General features: G+C 41.6%; 1 non-coding gene and 1 pseudogene across 1 annotated transcript; one reads left to right on the forward strand and one right to left on the reverse strand.

Annotated features, from left to right (window-relative positions):
* The first annotated feature begins 11,984 nt into the window (after positions 1-11,984).
* LOC134480308 (ubiquitin-conjugating enzyme E2 variant 1-like) lies at positions 11,985-12,296 on the forward strand (annotated as a pseudogene).
* Positions 12,297-27,425: 15,129 nt separating this feature from the next.
* Positions 27,426-27,578, reverse strand: LOC120102558 (5.8S ribosomal RNA). Its single transcript, XR_005504195.2, has one exon. It is a non-coding gene; the product is annotated as a 5.8S ribosomal RNA (ribosomal RNA).
* Positions 27,579-27,896: the final 318 nt, after the last annotated feature.

The following is a 27,896-nucleotide window of genomic DNA, read 5'->3' on the forward strand; positions in this document are numbered from 1 at the left end:
GTCAACTGCCATTACACTGAGTGTGCATCTGTGAATTTGCAAGACAAAACAGTTGTCAAGGAGGTGTGGTATAGTGATTAGCATGCCAAACAAATTAGAAAGGGAAGGAGCAAAATGCTTGACTGGTTTGTTAGCTAAAATTAATTTGCATGGGGATTTTGTACATGACATACAGTGTCTTTACCTGTGAAAATTGAACAAATAGACAGAGCTGTGATATAAATATGTGTGTGTGTCTCAAATATCTTGAGTCACAGCTCCTCCTCCACATGTCTTGTACCTTAGATGAATTGTTCATTATTATTTTTCTGTCAAGGAAGAAAGAAAAAACTCAGTGTGGCAGCACACAGCTGTACTTCCAGCATTCAAGAAGTAGGGGCGCAAAGAACAGGAATTCAAGGTCATTTTCAATTACACAGTAAAATTAAAACCAACATAATATTCATGAGATGCTGCCTCAACAATTTAAAACTAGAAAATGTTGTGCTTTAGGAAGTGGATGGGGGCTGAAGATAAAATTTAGAACAATGCATCCCTAGAATGTACAAGGCACTGATATACATTCTTCTATAACTTAACCAGATATAATGACTTGAGCTCTTCAGACCAGGACTCAAGATAAGATTTTATCATACATAAGGAGTTTGAGGCTTGCCTTACCCTAGATCTTCTAAGAAAGGGCAAGTGTGTGTGTGTGTGTGTGTGTGTGTGTGTGTGTGTGTGTGTGTGTGTGTATGAGAGAGAGAGAGAGAGAGAGAGAGCAAGAAGAGGAGGAGGGGAGGAGGGAGGCAGAGGAAGAGAAAGAATGAAGAAGGAGGAGGAGGAGAAGAAAAAGAAGAAGAAGAAGAAGAAGAAGAAGAAGAAGAAGAAGAAGAAGAAGAAGAAGAAGAAGAAGAAGAAGAAGAAGAAGAAGGAGAAGGAGAAGGAGAAGGAGAAGGAGAAGGAGAAGGAGAAGGAGAAGGAGAAGGAGAAGGAGAAGGAGAAGGAGAAGGAGAAGGAGAAGGAGAAGGAGAAGGAGAAGGAGAAGGAGAAGAAGGAGGAGAAGAAGGAGGAGAAGAAGGAGGAGAAGAAGGAGGAGAGGGAGAGGGAGAGGGAGAGGGAGAGGGAGAGGGAGAGGGAGAGGGAGAGGGAGAGGGAGAGGGAGAGGGTAGGCACTCCTGAGGCTACAGAGCAGAAAAGACCACCAACACTGCCCACCCCTGCCCACATCCCTGGCCCAAGAGGAAACTGTATACGGCCTCTGGGTTCCTGTAGAGGAGGGCCCAGGAGCAGCAGGACCACTGCGTCTGAGACACCACCAGAACCTGAAGAAACCTACCAGATAAACAGTTCTCTGCACCCAAATCCCATGGGAGGGAGAGCTAAACCTTCAGAGAGGCAGACACACCTGGGAAACCAGAAGAGACTGCACTCTGCACACATCTCTGACGCCAGAGGAAAACACCAAACGCCATCTGGAACCCTGGTGCACGGAAGCTCCCAGAAAGGGAAGTGCAGATCTTCCTGGTTGCTGCCACCCCAGAGAGCTCATAAGCAACACCCCATGAGCAAACTTGAGCCTCAGAACCACAGGTAAGACCAACTTTTCTGCTGCAAGTGCCCTGCCTGGTGAACTCCAGTCACAGGCCCACAGGAACAGCTGAAGACCTGTAGATAGAAAAAACTACACGCCGGAAAGCAGAACACTCTGTCCCCATAAATGGCTGGAAGAAATCAGGAAAACCGGTCTACAGCACTGCTGACACACAGGCTTATAGGACAGTCTAGCCACTGTCAGAAATAGGAGAACAAAGAAACACTAGAGATAATCTGATGGCAAGAGGCAAGCGCAGGAACCCAAGCAACAGAAACCAAGACTACATGGCATCATCAGAGCCCAATTCTCCCACCAAAGCAAACACGGAATATCCAAACACACCAGAAAAGCAAGATCTAGTTTCAAAATCATATTTGATCATGATGCTGGAGGACTTCAAGAAAGACGTGAAGAACTCCCTTAGAGAAACACAGAAAAACATAAATACACAAGTAGAAGCCTACAGAGAGGAATCACAAAATTCCCTGAAAGAATTCCAGGAAAACACAATCAAACAGTTGAAGGAATTAAAAATGGAAATAGAAGTGCTTGGGGATTTAGCTCAGTGGTAGAGCAATTGCCAAGCAAGCGTAAGGTCCTGGGTTCGGTCCCCAGCTCCGGAAAATAAAAAAGAGTTCTCAATTCCAAAGAATTTACTCTTGGTCATCCTAAGGAACTCTACAATTTAAAAATGGAAATAGAAGCAATCAAGAAAGATCACATGGAAACAACCCTGGATATAGAAAACCAAAAGAAGAGACAAGGACCTGTAGATACAAGCTTCACCAACAGAATACAAGAGATGGAAGAGAGAATCTCAGGAGCAGAAGATTCCATAGAAATCATTGACTCAACTGACAAATATAATGTAAAGCGGAAAAAGCTACTGGTCCAAAACATACAGGAAATCCAGGACTCAATGAGAAGATCAAACCTAAGGATATTAGGTATAGAAGAGAGTGAAGACTCCCAGCTCAAAGGACCAGTAAATATCTTCAACAAAATCATAGAAGAAAACTTCCCTAACCTAAAAAAAGAGATACCCATAGGCATACAAGAAGCCTACAGAACTCCAAATAGATTGGACCAGAAAAGAAACATCTCCCGTCACATAATAGTCAAAACACCAAACGCACAAAATGAAGAATATTAAAAGCAGTAAGGGAAAAAGGTCAAGTAACATATAAAGGCAGACCTATCAGAATCACACCAGACTTCTCGCCAGAGACTATGAAAGCCAGAAGATCCTGGACAGATGTCATACAGACCCTAAGAGAACACAAATGCCAGCCCAGGTTACTGTATCCTGCAAAACTCTCAATTAACATAGATGGAGAAACCAAGATATTCCATGACAAAATAAATTTACACAATATCTTTCTACAAATCCAGCACTACAAAGGATAATAAATGGTAAGGCCCAACATAAGGAGGCAAGCTACACCCTAGAAGAAGCAAGAAACTAATCATCTTGGCAACAAAACAAAGAGAAGAAAAGCACACAAACATAACCTCATATCCAAATATGAATATAACAGGAAGGAATAATCACTATTCCTTAATATCTCTCAACATCAATGGCCTCAACTCCCCAATAAAAATACTTAGATTAACAAACTGGATACGCAACGAGGACCCTGCATTCTACTGATTACAGGAAACACACCTCAGAGACAAAGACAGACACTACCTCAGAGTGAAAGGCTGGAAAACAACTTTCCATTCAAATGATTGGAAGAAGCAAGCAAGCTGGAGTAGCCATTCTAATATCAAATAAAACCAATTCTCAACTAAAAGTCATCAAAAAAGATAAGGAAAGACACTTCATATTCATCAAAGGAAAAATCCACCATGATGAACTCTCAATCCTAAATATATATGCCCCAAATGCAAGGGCACCTACATATGTAAAAGAAACCTTACTAAAGCTCAAAACACACAGGGCACCTCACACACAAATAGTAGGAGATTTCAACACCCACTCTCATAATTGGACAGATCATGGAGACAGAAATTAAACAGAGACGTCAAGAGAAGTCATGGGCCAAATGGACTTAACAGATATTTATAGAACATTCTACCCTAAAACAAAAGGATATACCTTCTTCTCAGCTCCTCATGGTACTTTCTCCAAAATTGACCATATAATTGGTCAAAAAACGGGCCTCAACAGGTACAGAAAGATAGAAATAATCCCATGTGTGTTATCAGACCACCATGGCCTAAAACTGGTCTTCAATAACAATAAGGGAAGAATGCCCACATATACGTAGAAATTGAAGAATGCTCTACTCAATGATAACCTGGTCAAGGAAGAAATAAAGAAAGAAATTAAAGATTTTTTAGAATTTAATGAAAATGATGGTGCCACATACCCAAACTTATGGGACACAATGAAAGCTGTGCTAAGAGGAAAACTCATAGCGCTGAGTGCCTGCAGAAAGAAACAGGAAAGAGCATATGTCAGCAGCTTGACAGCACACCTAAAAGCTCTAGAACAAAAAGAATCAAATACACCCAGGAGGAGTAGAAGGCAGGAAATGATCAAACTCAGAGCTGAAATCAACCAAGTAGAAACAAAAAGGACCATAGAAAGAATCAACAGAACCAAAAGTTGGTTCTTTGAGAAAATCAACAAGATAGATAAACCCTTAGCCAGACTAACGAGAGGACACAGAGAGTGTGTCCAAATTAACAAAATCAGAAATGAAAAGGGAGACATAACTACAGATTCAGAGGAAATTCAAAAAAATCATCAGATCTTATTGTAAAAGCCTATATTCAACAAAACTTGAAAATCTTCAGGAAATGGACAATTTCCTAGACAGATACCAGGTACCGAAGTTAAATCAAGAACAGATAAACCATTTAAACAACCCCATAACTCCTAAGGAAATAGAAGCAGTCATTAAAGGTCTCCCAACCAAAAAGAGCCCAGGTCCAGATGGGTTTAGTGCAGAATTATATCAGACCTTCATAGAAGACCTCATACCAATATTATCCAAACTATTCCACAAAATTAGAACAATGGAGCACTACCGAATTCCTTCTATGAAGCTAGAATTACTCTTATACCTAAACCACACAAAGACCCAACAAAGAAAGAGAACTTCAGACCAATTTCCCTTATGAATATCGACACAAAAATACTCAATAAAATTCTGGCAAACCGAATCCAAGAGCACATCAAAACAATCATCCACCATGATCAAGTAGGCTTCATCCCAGGCATGCAGGGATGGTTTAATATACGGAAAACCATCAACGTGATCCATTATATAAACAAACTGAAAGAACAAAACCACATGATCATTTCATTAGATGCTGAGAAAGCATTTGACAAAATTCAACACCCCTTCATGATAAAAAGTCCTGGAAAGAATAGGAATTCTAGGCCCATACCTAAACATAGTAAAAGCCATGTACAGCAAACCAGTTGCTAACATTAAACTAAATGGAGAGAAACTTGAAGCAATCCCACTAAAATCAGGGACTAGACAAGGCTGCCCACTCTCTCCCTACTTATTCAATATAGTTCTTATTCAATAAGTTCTAGCCAGAGCAATCAGACAACAAAAGGAGGTCAAGGGGATACAGATCGGAAAAGAAGAAGTCAAAATATCACTATTTGCAGATGATATGATAGTATATTTAAGTGATCCCAAAAGTTCCACCAGAGAACTACTAAAGCTGATAAACAACTTCAGCAAAGTGGCTGGGTATAAAATTAACTCAAATAAATCAGTAGCCTTCCTCTACACAAAAGAGAAACAAGCCAAGAAAGAAATTAGGGAAACGACACCCTTCATAATAGACCCAAATAATATAAATTACCTCAGTGTGACTTTAACCAAGCAAGTAAAAGATTTGTACAATAAGAACTTCGAGACTCTGAAGAAAGAAATTGAAGAAGACCTCAGAAGATGGAAAGATCTCCCATGCTCATGGATTGGCAGGATTAATATAGTAAAAATGGCCATTTTACCAAAAGCAATCTACAGATTCAATGCAATCCCCATCAAAATACCAATCCAATTCTTCAAAGAGTTAGACAGAACAATTTGCAAATTCATCTGGAATAACAAAAAACCCAGGATAGCTAAAACTATCCTCAACAATAAAAGGACTTCAGGGGGAATTACTATCCCTGAACTCAATCAGTATTACAGAGCAATAGTGACAAAAACTGCATGGTACTGGTACAGAGACAGACAGATAGACCAATGGAACAGAACTGAAGACCCAGAAATGAACCCACACACCTATGGGCACTTGATTTTTGACAAAGGAGCCAAAACCATCAAATGGAAAAAAGATAGCATTTTCAGCAAATGTGCTGGTTCAACTGGAGGTCAACATGTACAAGAATGCAGATTGATCCAAGCTTATCACCCTGTACAAAGCTTAAGTCCAAGTGGATCAAGGACCTCCACATCAAACCAAATACACTCAAACTAATAGAAGAAAAACTAGGGCAGCATCTTGAACACATGGGCACTGGAAAAAATTTCCTGAACAAAACACCAATGGCTTATGCTCTAAGATCAAGAATCGACAAATGGGATCTCATAAAACTACAAAGCTTCTGTAAGGCAAAGGACACTGCGGTTAGGACAAAACGGCAACCAACAGATTGGGAAAAGATCTTTACCAATCCTACAACAGATAGAGGCCTTATATCCAAATATACAAAGAACTCAAGAAGTTAGACCACAGGGAGACAAATAACCCTATTAAAAAATGGGGTTCAGAACTAAACAAACAATTCACAGCTGAGGAATGCTGAATGGCTGAGAAACACCTAAAGAAATGTTCAACATATTTAGTCATAAGGGAAATGCAAATCAAAACAACCCTGAGATTTCACCTCACACCAGTGAGAATGGCTAAGATCAAAAACTCAGGTGACAGCAGATGCTGGCGAGGATGTGGAGAAAGAGGAACACTCCTCCATTGTTGGTGGGATTGCAGACTGGTACAACCATTCTGGAAATCAGTCTGGAGGCTCCTCAGAAAATTGGACATTGAACTGCCTGAGGATCCAGCTATACCTCTCTTGGGCATATACCCAGAAGATGCCCCAACATATAAAAAAAGACACATGCTCCACTACGTTCATCACAGCCTTATTTATAATAGCCAGAAGCTGGAAAGAACCCAGATGCCCTTCAACAGAAGAATGGATACAGAAAATGTGGTACATCTACACAATAGAATATTACTCAGCTATGAAAAACAATGACTTTATGAAATTCGTAGGCAGATGTTTGGAACTGGAAAATATCATCCTGAGTGAGGTAACCCAATCACAGAAAAACACACATGGTATGCACTCATTGATATCTGGCTATTAGCCCAATGCTTGAATTACACTAGATGCGTAGAACAAATGAAACCCAAGATGGATGATCAAAATGTGAATGTTTCACTCCTTCTTTAAAAGGGGAACAAGAATACCCTTGGCAGGGAATAGAGAGGCAAATTAAAACAGACAAAAAAAAGATTAAAAACAGACACAGAAGGAACACCCATTCAGAGCCTGCCCCACATGTGGCCCATACATATACAGCCATCCAATTAGACAAGATGGATGAAGCAAAGAAGTGCATGCCAACAGGAGCCGGATGTAGATCGCTCCTGAGAGACACAGCCAGAATACAGCAAACACAGAGGCGAATGCCAGCAGCAAACCACTGAACTGAGAATAGGACCCCCGTTGAAGGAATCAGAGAAAGGACCAGAAGAGCTTGAAGGGGCTTGAGACCCCATATGTACAACAATGCCAAGCAACCAGAGCTTCCAGGGACTAAGCCACTACCTAAAGACTATACATGGACTGACCCTGGACTCTGACCTCATAGGTAGCAGTGAATATCCTAGTAAGAGCACCAGTGGAAGGGGAAGCCCTGGGTCCTGCTAAGACTGAACCCCCAGTGAACTAGATTGTTGGGGGGAGGGCGGCAATGGGGGGAGGATGTGGAGGGGTACACCCATAAAGAAGGGGAGGGCGGAGGGGGATGTTTGTCCGGAAACCGGGAAAGGGAATAACACTCGAAATGTATATAAGAAATACTCAAGTTAATTAAAAAAAAAAGAAGAGGAGGAAGAGGAAGATGAAGAAGAAGAAGAAGAAGAAGAAGAAGAAGAAGAAGAAGAAGAAGAAGAAGAAGAAGAAGAAGAAGAAGAAGAAGAAGAAGAAGAAGAAGAAGAAGAGGAGGAGGAGGAGGAGGAGGAGGAGGAGGAGGAAGAGGAAGAGGAAGAGGAAGAAGAAGAAGAAGAAGAGGAAGAGGAAGAAGAAGAAGAGGAAAAGTCATGTGGAGTTTCATAGTATATGTATTCTATTAGGTTTTAGATAAGCAACTGTTTTCAGTAGAGGCATTCTTTTCAGTTATATTTTGAATACTAATTGATAACAGACTTGCTGTGAAAGAACAGCGTCAAGAAGAGAGTCCAAATAACAATTGCTATCATGTATGGTTATTAGTTTGACATAGTTCCCACTACGACTATTGCATGATCAATTTAATTTTATCCTCACAGTGAACAGAGGAGGAATGTTACATCTCTAAGAATATGTAGATTTTCACAATGTTATATCTTTTAGACATCTTCAGATGAAACACAGGTCTGTCAGAAACCAACTATGTTGATCACCATATTACCTTGCAGCATTAGCTAAAGTATGCTTTGCTCAGTTTGAGTCTTCTCCTTTTTGATATCATTTCCAGTTCTTTCTATACTGAAATGGCCAGTGAATGCAGCAATATTTCAACTCACCGCTTCAGTTAGATCAGGTATCTGGAGTTAGTCAGATGGATCAAGAGAAAAGAGACAACATTGATTGCTGACACTGCAGTTATCGGGAGGAAATCCTCAGTCTGACAGAGAAGATCAGTCATTTCAACTACTTGTACCTAGAGTGTTGAGCTAGCAAAATTTCTGACTTTTTAGTTTATTTTTTCACAGGACACCTTTGTAAACATGTCAGTTAGAGAAATGCTTTGTTGGCTGCTTAAGCCTTAGCTGTGTAGATACAGTATGTCTAAACTTTTATTTCTGCTTGAACTTACTATTTCCAGAAGCCCAAATCATGTCATGATACAAAAAAAGAAATGAATTAACAATTTGAAGTAACATTTTAAATCAGTTGGAAACATTCTAAATTATGATTATCAAAACACATTGATTTCTGTTTAGGAGGAGACATTTGAAATTATGAAAAGCAAATAGCTATGGCCACATTCTAAAAGCTCTTAGTCGACATGGGGTAGGTTTTATTATCAGACCATAGAAATTCCAAATCCTGACTGTAAATATAATTTTCCAAATTTACAGAGAGTGAAAACAGCAGTCTTCAAAATTACTCAGAAGTGATGATAAGAGATAACCTAGTGTGGGAAAGAATTTGCTGCAGAAAGAGGAGAATTCAAATTTCTGTGCCCGCACTTTAAAACAGTCATAGTTGTATACAGCTATACCCCAGTGATATGATGACAGGGAAAGAATTTCTGGAGCTTGTGCACAGCAAGATAGCATCAGTATAAGTGAAAGGCTTTGAATTGAGAAGATTGTGTAGAAAATTATAAAAGAGGATACTATTTACTTTCTCTGTCTTCTGCTTGAACACATAGGCATGAAGACATAGACAGACAGACACACACACACACAACACACAACACACACACACACACACACACACCATATCACACACACTAATTCTTGGTGGTCATGTACTGAGGAATATTAAATTAAAAATTTATAACCTTGAACTCATGAAAATGTCCACTTGACCTTTATAATTGCCATTGATCATAAATACTATTTTGTGAACCATGAATCCACATATGTAAAATAAATCGTTGTCAGAATAAAGAAATATTAATATTAGAAAATTTAAAAAACATTAGTTTATTATTTTTGGGGTGTGTGTGTGTGTTTGTGTGTGTGTATGTGTGTGTGTGTGTGTGTGTGTGTGTGTGTACTGCATGTGTGTGTGTTCATGTAGGTCTTCTGATTCCACAGCATGTGTATAGGCCAGATGGCCAATTTCTGTATTGGGTCATTATCTATGGATCCTATGTTTAAAGTGAGGGTGTTAAGCTTGTTCTGCAAGTCCTTCTTCCCTCTTGCTGGCCCAACATAATTGTCAAAATTTAAATGAATTTCTTATAAGCAATTGATGAAGGTTATTTACTCATCATGAAGTTAGAAGTTCATATTGAAGCTCAGCAAGCCTCTGGAGTGACAATTCCATTTTATGTCAGCATAGGAGACTTGGATATCATTTGATAAGGACTTATGACTAGTTACATTAATATTCATAGAATGACCAAATTGTTTGATCCTTGAAGAAGTTACCATTAAATTGGAAGACAAAGAACAAGAGCCAAATGAGTCCAGCAGCTACTGAGATGCAGTCACTGACTGAGCTGAGTCTGAGCAAACATCAAAGAAACAGTGAGCTGTACTGTAGCCTAAGTAACGATACAAGCAAAAGCACTAAAATTCCTTGAATGAGGCATATAGGTATGGGAAAAGCACTTCAACCTGGGACTTCACTTGACTTAGGCTGCATAAAAATTTACCTTCCAGAAATATACCTAACAATGAAGTTGCTCACCTCATCTCACCTGCATGAAGCTGTATATGTATCAAACAATGGACTAAGACTCTCTGCACATAACATTGTTTATAAACTTCTCTTTCATGATCAACTTCCATTCAAAAGTATTCAAGAGCATATCCACATACTGGAGGGAGAAATCTGTTTCAACTGGCCTGAGACAGTTTAGAATATATACTCAGTAAGTCGTATTGAATCCTCTGGAACAACTTTCAAGGGAAACATCCTGTTTAATGTCATATACCTAGTGATCATGAATATGCATTTGATTAAATCAAATGCATCATGGAAACTGACGTTCACAGTTAATTAAGGCTTGCCTAATCAAAAAAAGTCGATCAAAACAGAAATATCCACACTGAACTCTGAGTAAACAATTCCTCCTTCTCGAGAGGTCCACACATTAAAGCTACACTGAATGCCAGTGTTTCTCCCTTTGCTTTTGAATAAAGTTTCTTTGTCACCTTGCTCTCTGTGACTTCTTGTAATAAGATGAAAACATCCTGGAAACACCTCACCTAGACAGTAACCTCAGATAAAACTGATAAGCATCTTCTTCAAATAATGACACAAATTATGGAAGCTCCAAAAGAATTCTCCTGTTACTTTCTTGTAAGAACTTCTAAGAATGACACAAGCCATGTCTAATCTCATGCCTATTCAATGAAATCAGAAGTTATAAAAAAATTCATCCTAGTGTTGTTTTTTGTACCAATTTCAACTTTAATATATTAAGTACAATCACATTGGAATTCCTTTTTTCTCAGAAGTTTTGATAATGTCACCTACAATTAAGCAAGAGGAGAATCCTTAATGAATTTCTCTAAAATACATTTGCATGATAGATAAAATATTAACTCTAGAATGAGAATATTAGAAAGATGCTTGTTTCTGTGTTGCTGGATTGAAAATGTAATTTATACCCCTTTGTCATTTTCAAAATGCAGATGTTCATAGTATACATATTAGATTATGTGAACTATTAATAATAATAAAAGTTTCTAACAATAATTGAAGAACAGAGCCAGTACTTTGAGACAATAATGCTTCTGTCACCTTTAATGTATATAGTTTTTGCTATAGGTACACAATGATTTCTACATATGAAAGTCTAAATGCTCTACAGCTCATGCTTTCTGATTTCAAGAGGTGAAAACTTCAGTAATAGCTTTTAACTTCAAAATCAAAATGAAAACAAAATGCATGAACAGAAAGAACAGAAGGAAAATAAAAGAAGGGAAGGAAGAAAGCTTGGAAGGAAGCAACGAAGGAAGGAAAGAAGGAAGGAAGGAAGGAAGGAAGGAAGGAAGGAAGGAAGGGAACAAGGAAGAAACAGGAAGAGATTTGGTAAGTTGCTCATTTGAAAGGCTACATGCCAGTATGGAAGACACCCTTGGATGAGTTCCAAAACTGTACAAGATCAGGCATGGTTGTTCCTATCTATAATTTATTGGTGAATATCAGACATTCAAAGTCATCACTAGATATATATATTGAGCTTCAGGCAAGTCTGGAGTTTATGAGACCCTGTGGAAAAAAGAGAGAGAGAGAGAGAGAGAGAGAGAGAGAGAGAGAGAGAGAGAGAGAGGGAGGGAGGGAGCTAGGGACCTAGGGTTAGAGGAAGAAAGGAAGGACTGACTTCGAGCGTTAGCGACGCAAGATGGCAGCCACCACGGGCTCGGGAATAAAGTCCTTTGAGATTTCCGACTGTTGGAAGAGCTGGAAGAAGGCCAGAAAGGAATAGGCGACAGCACAGTTAGCTAGGGTCTGGAGGAAGATGAGGACATGACACTCACAAGGTGGACAGGCATGATAATTGGGCCTCCACGAACAATTTATGAAAACCGAATATGCAGCCTTAAGATAGAATGTGGGCCACTCTAGTATCCAGAAGCATCCCAGCCTGTGAGATTTGTAACAAGAGTCAATATGAACGGTGTGAGCAGTTCCAATGGAGTGGTGGATCCACGAGCCATGGCAGTGCTGGCAAAGTGACAGAATTCCCACAGCATCAAAGTCATCCTGCAGGAACTGAGGCGCTTGATGATGTCAAAAGAGAACATGAAGCTGCCACAGCCACCAAAAGGACAAAGTTAGAGCCGTTAGTCACCAAGGCCCCGGCCTCCCTTCCCCATCCAACCCAAGTCTTCATTTTCCACAGTAGTGGATTTTCTAGATCCATCTGTAGACCTCAAAGTACTGGACAGGAATCCCCACTTAGACTTCATCCTGAGACATTGCTCTGATACTAACTTCTTGTCCATTTGAAATACTTAAGTTGTGCTGTGTAAAATCATCTGTCGCGTATAACCGCTGTCTGCCTGGTTGAACTTATGGGATCAATAAGGTGTGTTGAAATCGGTTTCCTTTGGGAGCAGTGGGCACAACTGTGGACAGACACGTCTCACACAATCACCTGCTGCTGGCACTTGGCCTGGGTATGCCTTTGCCCGCCCTGCCCTCTGCCACAGCTGTGTGGTGGCCCTTAGAATAGATGGGGAGGTTTCAGGTAGCAGCCGTGGGACTGACCACCACTAGGCTTGGGGTGCTCTGGCTGTACCCATGCTTTCTTAAGTCTTAAGTGATTGCCCCATCCAAGCCATGGTCCCCACTCCTCCACTCCCACCCTTGGTCAAAGCTTAGATTGTAACCTCCCCTCCCCTGAAATTGGCCACGGGTGAGGAATTCAGAGCTTCCAGTCTCCCCACCTTTATCAAGGGGTGCTGCTTTCCCCTCCTCAAGTCCCTTGTTGCCCATCACCACCCAACACTTGCTGTGGCCAGAAGCCATCAGATGAGGTTGAAAAAGCCTGGCCACACTCCCTTAGCTCTGGACCACACTTGTTCACCGGCCACCAGCCTGGGAAGGGAGCACTGGGTCCACGGCCCTGCCACCACCATCAGCTCTTGACCTTTGAGCTCAGGTCTAGAGGTTAACGGTGCAGTCACAGGGAGACTCAGACGGGCCACCGCTCAGGGTCCTTGGATATATGCCTAGAGAAAGGCCATGTGGAAAGTCCTCGGTGAACATGGTTCTGAGTTGGTTCCTTTTCCCATAATTGCTTTGTTTTTACAAGTTGAAGAGGTTTGAACAGGGCTCTCAGTCACCCTGATCACCCATCAGGTCTGGAGTGGAGTCTGACAGCTGGAGCACGAGGCCCTGACTCTGCCAACTCGGGTTTCAGTGTTGTTCCTCAGACCCTGGGCAGGGACCCAGAGGAGCTCTGTGTCACCGTGTTCACAGATCATTTGCAGATAGGTGGGCCTGGCTCCTGTCTCATTGACAAGCTCCCCACTCTGTTCAGGACCACTAAATGTTGAAATGTGGATGCATACTGAAATAACGGCAATTCGAGGTGTTGAAAAGGGAAAAAAAAAAGGACTGAGCAAATGAAACACTGGTGATTCTTTCTTAGTCCATTCAAGCCTCATTAAGTTTCAAATTTTTCAAGCTAGTCATACGTACAGCAAAATTCAAAAAGACAATGATAATAACCACATGGCAGTCACCTGGGGAGGGAATTTGCTAACAGTGGTAGAATGTAAATGAGCTGAGTTGATAGTATAAGAATAACACAAATCCTCAACTGTCTGATTTGAAGTATCTTTTCCCACATATGAGCTTACTTTAATGAGAGGAATGGTGGACATGTCCACCTGTAATGAAATACAATTTTTTAAGCCTTCTCTATTCCCATTTTCAGTCATGGTGACTTCTTGCAGGATTTTCTGATAGTATACATCAGTATGATATCATCTTACTAAAATCAATAGGAAATACAGTCCAAATTTTTGAATCCCAATTAATTAAAGATGAATATTTACACAAAATTATTTGTATCAAACTCGACAAAGTTGTTTTCATGAGTAAGAAAGGCACAAAGAACTAGACCCTTAACAAAAATTAAAATCAGGACCTATAAAAAAGGTTCATGGGTTTTCCTTGGTCTCTAGTAGAGAACCTAAGTTCAGTGTCCAGTATTTATATTTGGTGGGTCATTACTACTTGTCAATCGAGCTCTGGAAATTGGGTACCCTCTCCTACATTTTGCAAGTACCTGTACTCATTTGTGCACACATGTACAGATGCATGAAGCAAATATTTAAAACCGCTTTTAAATATGAAAAACTAAAAAAAGTCAAAAAGAAAATGAAGGACAAAGAACAATGATTTGAATATAAGTCATTTTAACACTGTACGTATCTATAAAAAAAGTCATTTAACATAACCTTGAAACAGCATAATTCAGATAGTTAAAATGCAGTCCCACACTCCTACCCAGTATTTAATATCAAATTATTCTCTATAGTTATTCAGATCAATATTCAAATCAATAATTTCTACAGGTGCATTTAATAGTCTTTATTCATTAAACTAATCAAAATCTATGTTGTAGTTATTTGAAGAGAAAAAATATTATGAATCACGTGATATCAACTGAATAAATATGAAAATTATGTATGCAAACTTTACAAAAGTTAGTTTCTACACAAAAGTATAAATTTACAATTTAATAAACAAGGAACTAATTGATCAACCAAATGTTGACAACTAAAATTCATCTATGTATGCAATAGAAAATAATATTTGAGATATAAAATTAAGACTTATGTTAGGAAAATAATGCATAAGTTATTTTACTTAAAAAGAAAATCTTATGATCGTATTAATACAGCTAGAAAACATTAAGAAAAAACTTAATACTCTTAAAAATGGGATACACATGCACACAAATTTAGAAAAGTTTGATACATATACATTATATTATAATGTCATTTCAAAAGTTAGAACTATCATTGTGTTTGTTATGAATGAAAGGAAGATGTTTCAGACCATAAACAGAAATAAAATTTTCTGGAATTTTACATAAATAAAAGGCATTTAGAAACTAAAATTTTTAATAACATCTCCATCATAATTAGATGAGTATGTTCCTGCCTTCTTGTAATGAACATTGAATTAATCTCTATTGTATCAAGAAAATTGTGATAGCTGTTCGGTACAGAGAATGAAAAGCTGTCCTCTGGACAGCTCATGGTTATCACACTCATGAACCCACAGCACCAGTGTTAACACAATACTTTCACATGATCAAGCCAGCTAGAGTCAGGGCTTAGATGAGGTGACCAACCCTTTCCAATGCCATATTAAGGGGCTTTTGGAATTTGATGGCTACTGGTGAATGAAGAATCATTCATTTTTTGGGGGTATTGCCTTGGTAATTTGCTTGTGCTTCAATAGATTCCCTTCACGAGTGACACTAGATTCTGATTCTTTGATGAGATCTAAAAGGTAAACAGATGAAGACATGGTGTCAGGAGATGTATTATAGGAAATCTGGTGAGATTTGGTAAAGAGAATGTAGAGTGCATACAAGTATATTTCTTTATATAAAAAATAAAGAAAAATATGAAAGGACAGATGTTTTCTTAATTAACAGAAGATAGAATATCTCTATAGACAAATTTTAAATAGCTTATATACATAAAGCTAGAAATAATAGATGAGTTTAAAAGATGTACAAATTTTCTTCACTGTTTAAGAGATCATCATAAGGGCTGGGGATTTAGCTCAGTGGTAGAGCGCTTACCTAGGAAGCGCAAGGCCCTGGGTTCGGTCCCCAGCTCCGGGGGGGAAAAAAAAAAAGAGATCATCATAAGAGATCATGGGAGAGAATGTAATGTATTATAACATACTTTCAAGTGTAAAAGAGTATAACTTTAGCTTAGTAATAAATACAAGGTTTTTCACCAACTGAGATTATGTATAATCAGTTTGAGCTAATTCCTCCCTGTTAAATTATACGCATTTCTAAATTTCTCAGAAAAACGACCTTAGAATAAGTACTTTTAGTCCCCCAAAGTTCACGGAATTGGGACAAAAACTCTTCAATGGTTTCTTCAAGCTGTACATAATTATTTTTATATTTATTACTAAACTAAAATTATGATCTTTTACATTGGTACAGAATTTATTTGATACAAATTTAGATTTTTAAGATTTTCTTTAATATAAATTTCTCATTGATTTAAAATTAATATTGTTACTCTGATGTACACGTATTGTGCCTATACAACACATTTCAGCATTGATGGCTTATACCCAGTCCTTTTCTGCTATTAAAAAATGAAGCTGAGATGATTAAGCACGTGAGTTTAAGGCCAAATAGCAAATTCATTTCTCTAAGTTTTATTGTTAGAATGCTTTCAAGATAATTTATTAAGATAATTAATGGACAACAGTCCAGATTACTTATATAGTTAGATGGTTTCTAAAAACACCAGAAGTCCACAAAATATGACATTTAATGTTCTTTAACTTTTATTGAGACATGTCCACTCCCACCAGCTCCCCTTTGGTATATTCAAAGAAGAAACTGAAAATCTCCACCTCCACATGAGGTGATTTATTGTGGCAGACAGGCACTATGCAAAAATTGCTCCAATTCTTCTACAGACTAATTACTGTCCAGAAAAGGAAACATTGCAGAATAAGTTGGCTGAAAATTTCTGCCAAGCCAGAATGATTAGCCCTTCAAAATTCAGTGTTTCAAAAGTCTGTCTGATGATCCTAGGCCAGAAGCCTGAAGACTTTCTCTCACGTGTTGCTCACAGGGGACTGTGCAAATAGAAAATTGTCTCTATAACCTGTCTCAGTTCTAGAAGCCATGCTAGGCTTCCTATATTTACAGATATATGGCTCATTCTCAGATTACTAGCGGGGGTTGAAAACTTAGTATAATCTTATAACCCACTCAGACTATGTAACTTTGAGAATACATATTTAATTATCTAGTTATCAGATAATACTTAAGCTAGCCAGGATATAACAGATTTTAAGCCTTTTATAAGCTAAAATATATCTAAATGTTCTGTTTAACTGATAAAAGTTGGGCTGGGTGTTATGTACATCTTATACTTTTAAATTACAGAATGATAATAGTTATGCTCAACTTATATTTGAGAAAAAAGTTTCTGTTTTTTTTTTAATTAAAAGGGTAAAAGAGTAGATTGATGTCATTATTAAGGTGAAGGGAGATACAGGATAGAACCAGGCCTGTCATTGCATAAGATGGAAGGATGGGTGGGAGAAAAGTTTTAGAGAGGCAGAGGAAGCCAGAGTGAGAATGTGAGAGCACAGAGAACATGGCAGTAGATGTTTAGATGCCTCTCTGTACATATTACAGGTTGTTATGACTATTCTCAAGGGATGGGTGTGTACAGGATTCTGTGCCATCTAGATTGGCAAATTATACCTTATCAATTGCATCAGAAAATATTGTTTGATGTGTTCTTTCATAAGGCAACTTAATTGAGTTTAAGAGAGTGTATGGTGGCCAGATGCATGGGCCTACCAAAGAATTGGGATGTGTTTGCCTGGCGTGGTGGAAACCCAACCAAGAGGGCTGTGGATGACGGAGGAGCAGCCTGACAGGGTGCCATGTTGGGAAGATTAGTGTGTCAGAAAGTAGATGGTGCAGCATGGAGCCACTGAGATAAGTTATTGCTATTTCCAATGGCACCAGAAATATTAAGGGAGTGAGACAGCTAGGGTATACCTGGGAACCAGTTCTGTTGGGTTTTTTGTTTTGTTTTGTTGTTTTTATTTTTACTGCAGCACATATATTGTGTGTCGAGTGTCCTGAAGGGAAACATGCTTAAGTCTTTGAGTGTGAAGTGATTTATTGCATCATGGCCACATATAACCATGATGGGATACTAAAGACAAAGATAGGAGAGTGAGGATTTTTAATTTCCAAGAAATTATAGGATTTTGGTGTTCCTCAATCGTATGATTTTTTTGGGTAGGATATATACCTTGTGATCTAGACTAATAGATGAATCACAGAAAGAAAAAAGGTGGAGGCAGAGTTACCATTAAAGGTTTTTGGGGCCTGGGAATCAGATGCAAGGGACAGAGAGACTACAAGGCCACAGAATATGTGGCTTATCAATTATATTGAGAGGTTACAAAGGGAATGGCAGGTTTGAGGAAAGCAGCCAGTTAGACAGGACTGTGATCTAACACTTCCCTGCTTATGAAAGAAAATTCAAAAGTCACATCCAGCTGGAAAGTCTTATGAATACTATGAAGTACCTATTAATGTGGGGAGCCAGGACTGCCCTAGGCTGTCTGAAAGACCTGGACAAAAGAATAACTGGAACACTAGTTCTATGCCCTTACCCAGGATCAAACTTGTCAAGGCCTGTCTGATGCAGAAGCCAATGTCTTAAAGGAGTCGAGGTTGAGGGAAGAGACTCTTCCCTTAGGTTGTGGTTATCAGTTCTTAGGCAGCTGTAACTGTGGTACCCATGTTCTTTTCGTCAGCATTGTCTGACGTAATCATTTGCTGACTTAGTTGTTCCCCATGTACAACCACCAGTACCCCCAGGACTGCAAATTATAAATATGATTCTACAATTTCTAATAAAGAGCAAATAAATTTCAAGCAATCATCACAAAAATGTTTACTAACAGCAATCACATTTTAAATCAGACAAACTAAAAATAAATTGAACACCATGTGCTCCAGCTGTATATCCTCTGGACATAACCCCAGGACACCAAATTACTACAGAGGCACTTGCACCGTTTCACCCATTGTTGCTTAGTTCCCAGCAGGGAGGAAATGCAATTCATATGCATCCTAATGGGGTGACTGCTCTGCTTTTCCTATCAGTTATTTTGCTATACTGCCACTATGCCATCCTCATCGTGCAATCCTAGATAGCACAGTGATCTATGACTCCAAGATATAATGTTTGACTATGTAGTTGCAAATATTGGAAGAGAAATGAAGTCTTAAATACTGCTATATATTTATTTAAATGTCCCTGTTTGTTTTATTCCAGAGACTGTGCTGCAAAAGGTATATACACATTTCTCCCTCATTTCCTCTGCTGTAGGCTATGTGGCTCAGTTTTAATTCTCATGTGATAAAGTATCACATTCTCTATACTATTTCAAGAGATGTATCTCTCTTATTCTTTTCTATTTAAAGAGTCTAAACTGTCCTTATATCAAACTATGCTGTTTATATAACAGGCAAACCCAGAAATATCAACTGTGCTTCACAAGGTAAGTATGCAAAATACGGTTTTATAGAATTGCTTGTAATGCATCTACTCCTATTTTTATTTTATGGTCTATTCAGGTGTCTTTTATAATATCCACCTGCAGAGTGATCTATGGAAAATTACAAACAAAAGCAAAACAGAAAACAATTAAGGTCTGTTATCAAATCTTAAGCAAACATTCAATCACTCTAGGACTGGGAAATTGCTCAGAGGGTAGAAACATATGGACCTTCGTCTGAATATTCAGCATGTATACATAATGCCAGGCAGAGGGGATAGCTACACATAACTATTACCTCTGAATCCTGAGGGCTCACTGACCAGTTCTGCAATCCCACACTGAATTTCTAGTTCAACAAGAGAACTTATGTCAAGAACAGTGAACAGCACTAAAGAAGACGCTTGAAATCCTTCTCAGAACTACAAATACACATGCACAGATGGGTAAAGCCACACAGCTACAGGCATGCACCACACACTCATATCCACCAACATTCTTACAACACACAACACCACAGATACATAGAAAATGGTTAAGGGACTACAGGGTAATTCTTAATTTGCTGTTGTCATCCAGCATGTATCTTATATACTGATAATAACCAAGAAAAGATTAAGCTGGAAGAGAGTTTATCCATAGTTTTAACTTTTGCTATATTTTAATTTAATTAAAATGCCTTCATAATTTTACACAAAATATTATATCCAGATTTATGGGATTCTAGAATCACCCAGGACAAAAACTTTTGAGCATGTCTGAGAGACATCAGACTGGACGAGTTCTAGTGCAAAGGCCCTCCAGCCAGAAGCTGGAACACAGATGCCCTTTAACAGAAGAATGGATACAGAAAATGTGGCATATTTACACAATGAAGTACTACTCAGCTTTCAAAAACAATGACTTCATGAAACTCCTAGGCAAATGGATAGAACTAGGAAATATCATCCTGAGTGAATTAACACAGTTAGTAGATACTAGTCCAAAGCTTGGAATACCCAAGATACAATTCATAGACCATACAATGCTCAAGAAGTAGGAAGAACAAAATGTGTACACTTCAGTCCTTTCTAGAAGGGGGAGAAAATACTCAAGAGGGAGGGGAATATAGGGACACAGAGTGGAGCAGAGACTTAAGGAAAGGCCATCTAGATGCTGCCCCATCTGTGGACCTATCACATATGCAGCCACCAAACCTAGTCAGTATTGCTAATGCCAAGAATTCCTTATTGATGGGAGCTTGATGTGGATGTCTCCTGAGAGACTCTGCCAGAACCTCACTGATTTAGACAAGCATGCTTGAAGCTAACCATCAGACTCCATGGGGACTCCAATGAAGGAGTGAAGGAAGAGCTGAAACGGTTTGCAAACCCATAGGAAGAACAACAATATCAACCAACTAGACTTACCAGTGCTCCCAGGGATTAAACTACTAACCAAATAGTACCCATGTAAAAGCCTTATGCTTCAGTTGCATATTGAGCAGAGAACGGCATTGTCTGGCATCAATAGGAGGAGAAGCCCTTGGTCCTGTGAATGTTCCTTTCTCCAGTGCAGGGAAATGGCATGCTATTGAGGTATGAATGGGTGGATGGGAGGAAAACATCCTCATGAAAGCAGGGGGTGGGTTGTGGGAGAGTGGGTAACTGGGCAAGGGAATAACATTTGCAATGTAAATATATAAAATATCAAGTTAAAAAATGTTACCACTGCTCTTAATAACCCTATATAAGTTTTTAAAATCCACTTGCCAAAATTCTTACTAAGTCTGTTTTGTGTTCACACATGGACTATGATGGATTAACACCATATCTGGGAATATCTTCTCAATATTAGATATAACATCTGAATATGTGATTATTTATATCCATCTTTTGTTCAAGAAGAATCCGATGCCAAAGAAAATTTCCTCTTTTTGATTAGCATGGAAATTATATTCAAAATAAGCTAATAAAATAAAGGATACCTGAGTGTATACACATTCACATACATATTCATATATATGAATGTGTGTATATATGTATACATGATGTAGGCCTCCTTCACAGGGAATCTAGGCCTTAACAGTTCCCTCAGGCTTACACATTGCATCTAGGCCCTCATGTTTTCCCTAGACCTTTAACAGCCAGCAGCTTTGCCCTCTGAGCCATCAGTCTACAGAGGAATCATAGAGAAACCTGTCTGAAAAACTAGGGGAGGGAGACAAACAGATTAACAGATCGCTCTCTCTCTCTCTCTCTCTCTCTCTCTCTCTCTCTCTCTCTCTCTCTCTCTGTGTGTGTGTGTGTGTGTGTGTGTGTGTGTGTGTGTGTGTGTGTGTGTGTGTGTGTGTATTCAACTGAGGAGGCACTGACAAATAAATGTTTGCCTCTGTAAGGCAGGCCACCCCAATACTGCCTTTCCTTTTCCTTAGTTTGTTTGGTTTATTCCAAGTTAATTGTATCTGTTCCTTTAATTTCCTCTTCATTTCTTTCGTTGAGTCGGGGGTCTTTGCACATAAGCCCTAGAAATCAGTACCTGGATCAGGTCTGCAGCCTGCCCACAGGGTTCTACCCACCTCCACCTCTCAAGTGATGCAATTAAAGACATGCAGCACCGCACCTGGCTTCTTTTCACTGTACATTTACTTTAGTTCCAAGGTTCATTCAGGTCTGAGAGAGGAGGGAGGGAAGGAGGGAAGAGAGATAGAGAGTGACAGAGAAACAGTGACAGAGAGGGAAAATTGTAGGTTATTTTTCTGTCTCTTCAATCACTGTCTGTTGTTCGCCATCTTGGCAACAATGCCCTGAAACCCTACCTTGGGTAAGATCAAGCATAATGGCAGCAACCATATAATTCCTGCTTAGTCACACTGAACACCCCAGTCATCACTACTTGTGGACAATTGTAAGGGGGCTCCTCAGATCTAGAGAGTAGTACCCTTGAATGAAATGAGAAGCACAACAAGCATTATATGTTTTGAAATATAAGATGTGGAAAGAACTATATGTGTAGATTTACAGACAGAAAGACAGAGAGACAGACAGACAGACAGACAGACAGGACGGACAAGACAGATCAGGACAGGACAGAACAGGACAGGAGAGGAGAAAAAAAACAAGAACACAAACAAAAACTCAAAATGGACGTCCGGTTCCAAATAGTCTCTGTCTGCACTGTCGCTCTAGTGTTGGTGGTTCAGCTTATAAAAGCTTATACATGGATGGTTTTGGGAAATGCTGCTGGGTGTTCAGTTCATGTCCAAGATTATTGCGGGTAACTAGACAACAAAGAATGCAGTTAGACTGACTTCTACAGTGTTTGGTTTCTGAGTGTTATCACACAGAAGAACCTACCAGAATATGTAATGAATTCCGGCAGTAACAGCAGAAACAACCAATGAGAAAGTGTCCTTATAATATTAGTAACTGCAACAAAATGGCAGACTAGCTAGGTAACAGTTACCTAGCCATTAACTAATCTGACATAGGCCTTCTTCACATTGCATCTAGATAGGCCTTCCTATCTTCCTCTCCAGTGCTGAGACCAAAGTGAGATCAAAGTCATGCATCACCATGGGTGCCTTCCTTTTCATTTTTTTCTTTCATTCTAGGAAGTGTGTGTGTGTGTGTGTGTGTGTGTGTGTGTGTGTGTGTGTGTGTGTGTGTGTATAGAGAGAGGGGGGGGAGAGGGAGAGGGAGAAGGAGAGGGAGAGGGGCAGAGGGAGAGAGAGCGAGAGAGAGTGCTCTAGAGAGAGAGAGAGAGAGAGAGAGAGAGAGAGAGAGAGCGCTTTAAAATCAGCACTCAAAACTTTTTTCTTCCTATCCCTATCCCAATCCCCCCCAAACCAGCAGTAAAGCCACCAGCACCAGAGACAGAGGAAGATGAAATCTCTAGTCTGAAAAACTAGAGGAGGGAGATAAACAGATCTCTCTCTCTCTCTCTCTCTCTCTCTCTCTCTCTTTTCCTCATAATTTGTTAAAGTGTTCCCTTTGTGCTGTGTGGATTCTACTTTATTAAGCAAGTTTCACATCGTACTAGCTCCAAAGAGGAGTCAACAATCTCTTGGTGTGCAGGCAGTTGTTGCCTGGTTTAAATATTTTTTGGTGTGTTTGTTTGCTTGTTTGTTTCAAAACCCAGGACCTGCCTTCATTCAACAGATCCAAACCCAGTTCTCCAAGGGAAAAATGGAGTCAAGTCCGAAGTCACTGGCATTTAAGTCATCTGCCATTGACAGTCATAGGAGATGGGAATATCGTGCTTTCTCCAATGGAGATTTACCTGGCTATTCATCAACCACATATAAGGGCAGGCCTGGGGTAGAACGGGGTGGTGGATGGGGAGGAAGGATCTGGAAAGAGCTTTGCGATGGGAAACTATGATCAGAATGTTGCACAGAAAACAAAATTTGTACTTTAAAAAAAAAAAAAAAGCTCCCGATACCTATCCAAAAAGGAAAGGAAAAAAAAAAAACCGACAGCAGAACTTTACTAACTGCAAATGTTCCATCTCCCTGTTTCCAACCACTCCACTCCCAGATAGTTAGATGACAGTTTGCACTTCTGTCCCAGTTGTGCTATCGAGGTTAATAAAAGGGGAACCACCTCTGTGGTTATGTTTTACACACACGAAATAAAATAAAAGGAGTGGATAGACATGCCTGGCATTTTAAGATGCTCAATTTCTTTGCAAGCTTTATTTTGTTTCATTCTTTTAAAGGTTTATTTATTTATTTTCATTTATATGAGTACACTAAAGTCCTTTTCATATACACACGGAAGTAGAGTACACGGGATATCCCTTTGCAGAGGGTTGTGAGCCACTATATGGTTTTTGTGGAATGAAACTCAGGACCTCTGGAAGAGCAGAGCAGTGAGTGCTCTTAACCTCTGAGCCATCTCTCCAGCCCTTCACAAGCTTTATTTAACTAAACATTAAACATGAATCAGAAACTCCAAATCTTATAAATATGGTCCAGATTAAGCCTTACTTAGAAATCCAGAGCTGGCAGGGTGAGGCTGGGTGTCGGCGCCAGCGCCGACACGGTACCGAGAATCGGGCGAAAGCCTACAGGATGAAAGAAACACACATACACACACACAGGTTATCTTGTCAAGCCAGGAGAGGAAGAGAGGAAGAGAGAGAGAGAGAGAGAGAGAGAGAGAGAGAGAGAGAGAGAGAGAGAGGAAGAGCAGAAGGAAGAGTGAGAGTGAGGAAAAAGAGTGAGAGTGAGAGACTCCTGTAGCTTTATTCACCACTTATATACCCAAGTCTCCAGGTAGAAAATAACTGGGAAGCACAGCGGGAAACCCTGGCTCGTGACTTCGGTAACAAAAGACCAACTATGAGACCCGAATTAATTAGGGAGAAATCCCAGAAGACCAGCCTAAATCTCCAGGATAAAGGCTGAGGAAGCAAAAGGCAGAAGTAAATTGACCACCACCCAGGTGTGGTCCAGGTGTGTTGGTTCCACATGCATCAGCCAGGCTCAGCCGAGGTCATGCAGTGGAGACACTGGGTGTTACTACTTGGTTTTTCTTCCTGTGCCGTAAATACATGGGAGAGGCCTCTGTCCAACAATCCCAAGACTTTTACTGTGGCCATACAGTTACAAAGCGGCCAGGCCCAAATCCAATATGGCACTACAGCTGGGATTTGAGAGTGAGCAAAGGGAGTCTTCCTCTTTCCCTGAGGGTGTGCTATCAATTCCATTACCATTTCCAAACAGCTGGGTGTGAGTCTAACTAAGGTTTTCTTCAGTCGTTTGCCATGAGCCATAGCACTGAAAGGACAGCGAGGGATCAGACATTCACAATGAAATCATCACTCACTGATTTCAGGCAGAAAACTTGCCCCCCACCCCCACCCTAAAGAGGCACCGCCTGGCTCAACACTGAAGCAACATGCTAGGGCAGCAGCAGTATTTCCCTGACAGACCTTCAGGGACATGCATGTTCTCAGCCCTACCCCACCCCCTCTTAGCTAGCTCCTGTCCACCCCTCTCCCTTCCCCTCACATACAGGGAGGAGGCCTTGTGTGTGTGGAGGGGGAGAGATGGAAATATCTCTTGAGAGAGAGTTCGGGTCTCCCAAACAAATAAATAACTGGAAACTTCATTTATTTCCTTTATTTCATTGAGCATACAGTGGAAGAGGGAAAAGTAACAGGGAAACTAGGCCAACTGGTAGAGCTCCTTTCATTTTGTTTCAAAAAGGAAAAGTCAAAGAAACAACACTACCTGGTTTTCGTGAAAGGAACAGAATGGTAAAAGTTGAAACATCAGCTCGCCACTTAATACTTTGGCTTTTAATAAAAGGGCCAACAGATCTACCTCCTATTTGGTAAAAAAGAGAATAAAAACCCACAAAAACGTTCTGTCAGCCAATTTCCCTTTAAACCTCTGTTAAACAGGAAGACTACTTTTTTTAAACATCATTTTAAATATTTAAATATGTATTTGTGTGTGTGTGTCTCTGTGTGTGTGAGTACCTGTGTGTGTGTGTGTGTGTGTGTGTGTGTGTGTCTGTTAGTCTGTCTGTCTGTCTGTCTGTCAATGTCTTCTGTATGGAGAGGATGTGCTGTAATACTCAGGGCCGGTGATCCAGGGCCCACGGGTGATGCCACACCGCCTCCCCAGTCACCTTCCCCTCAGGGCCTTCCCAGAGGTCCCATAGCCTCTTTTGGCGCACCACCAAGGTGGAAGGGCGCCCAGAGGCAGCAAGTCACCGACGGGGGGGGGGGGGGGTGGGCAATCACCCACCAACCCTACCCCCGGTCCCACCCGGGCGCCCCCACCGCACCCCACGCCTGCCGCTGGAGCGCACGCGCCGCTGGACTTAGGAGCGGGGACAGTGACAGCGGGATGAGTGGAGGGGGAAGAAAGTCGAGTGGGTGGAGGGGTCGGGAGGAACAGGAAGCGGGAAAGATCCCCTGGGACCACTGGCACAGCTGAACCCGTGCCGCTGGGTTGAATCCTCCCGGCGGACTGCGCTGACCCCACCCGTTTACCTCTTAACTGTTTCACGCCCTCTTGAACTCTCTCTTCAAAGTTCTTTTCAATTTTTCCTTACTGTACTTGTTGGCTATCGGTCTCGTGCCGGTATTTAGCCTTAAATGGAGTTTACCATGGGCTTTGGGCAGCATTCCCAAGCAACCCGACTCTGGGAAGACCCGGGCCCGGCGCGCCTGGGTCCGCTACTGGCCTCACACCATCCACGGGCTGGGCTCGATCCTAAGGACTTGGCCTCCCCACAAGCGGCGCTGGGGAGTGGGTCTTCCGTACGCCACATTTCCCGCGCCACTGTGGCACGCAGCAGGGATTCGGCGATGGGCTCTTCCCTGTTCACTCGCCATTACTGAGGGAATCCTGGTTAGTTTCTTTTCCTCCGCTGACTAATATGCTTAAATTCAGTGGGTCGTCACGTCTGATCTGAGGTCACTGTCGAGAGGGGAAGGAGGAAAGGAGGGCGCGCGAGCTGCCGCGGGCAGACAGACAGAGAGGAGAGCAAGAGGGTGCCGGGGTCCCAGGGGGGCCTGCGACCTCTCTACCCCAGCCAGCTCCCACATCGGGGGCAAGTCGTGTCAGCGCACAGACGCCGCGGCGTCCTGCGGGCTGGCGCCCGAGCGGTCGGCCCCTGGCAGAGGGAAGTGGGGAGGAGAGGTACCTGAGAAAGGCGCCGCGGGTGTGGTATGGCCCCCACCCCGTCCGACACTTGCAGGTCGCTTTCTCCGCGTGCACGCGTGCACTGGCGGGTGCACGGCTGCGGTGGACGCACCGATCCAGTGGGCAAGGCCCACCTCCCAGACCGGAGGCACGATGACCGACCCCGGGGACGCGGCCCTGCTCGCGCCCAGGCACCCGACCGGCCCACGCCAACGTGTCCACACGGTGGGGAGAGCAGGCGAGGACGGGAGCGGGAGCGGCGGAGCGAGCAGGAAGGAGCCACGAGGAGGGTGGCTGGCGCACAGCGCCAGTGGATGGGGAGGATGAGGCCCTCTCAGACCCACCGGGCACGGACGACCACCGGACGCCGCCCATGTCTGAACTTCTGGAGACCGAGGGCCTAGGGGAGAGGCCCTGCGAGCAGAGTCCCAGCCGCGCGACGCGCCCATCCCCCGTCCCACCCCTGCAGTGGTGGCGAAACCGCAGGGGGGTGGCAATTGATCATCAAGCTACTCTCAGACAGGTGTAGCCCCGGGAGGAACCCGGGCCCGCAAGTGCGTTCAAAGTGTCCATGATCAATGTGTCCTGCAATTCACATTAATTCTTGCAGCTAGCTGCGTTCTTCATCGATGTTCGAGCCAAGTGATCCACCGCTAAGAGTCGTATCGATATCTGGGGTGTGAGTGGACTTGTATGGGTGCTAACAAGGGCACCAGCTCCCCCGCCCGCCCCTGCTGAACCGGAAGAGAGGGGCCAAAGGCGAGGTGGTTCCACCTCAGGCCGGCCAGCGGGAAACTAAAGGATACATGTGAAAAGAAAAAAAAGACCGGGTCGGGAACAGAAAGGCAGGAAACACGGGACATGGGACGCCGCAAACCCAGCACCCAGCGGCGGCGGGCAAGGGAGGAACTGTCGGCGGCAGCGGAGGAGGAGGCGGGCTCAGGGAGGTGAGGACAGAGGCAGAGGAGGGAGAATGGAGG

The sequence above is a fragment of the Rattus norvegicus genome, chromosome 9 (assembly GCF_036323735.1).
Source record: "Rattus norvegicus strain BN/NHsdMcwi chromosome 9, GRCr8, whole genome shotgun sequence".
NCBI lineage: Eukaryota > Metazoa > Chordata > Mammalia > Rodentia > Muridae > Rattus > Rattus norvegicus.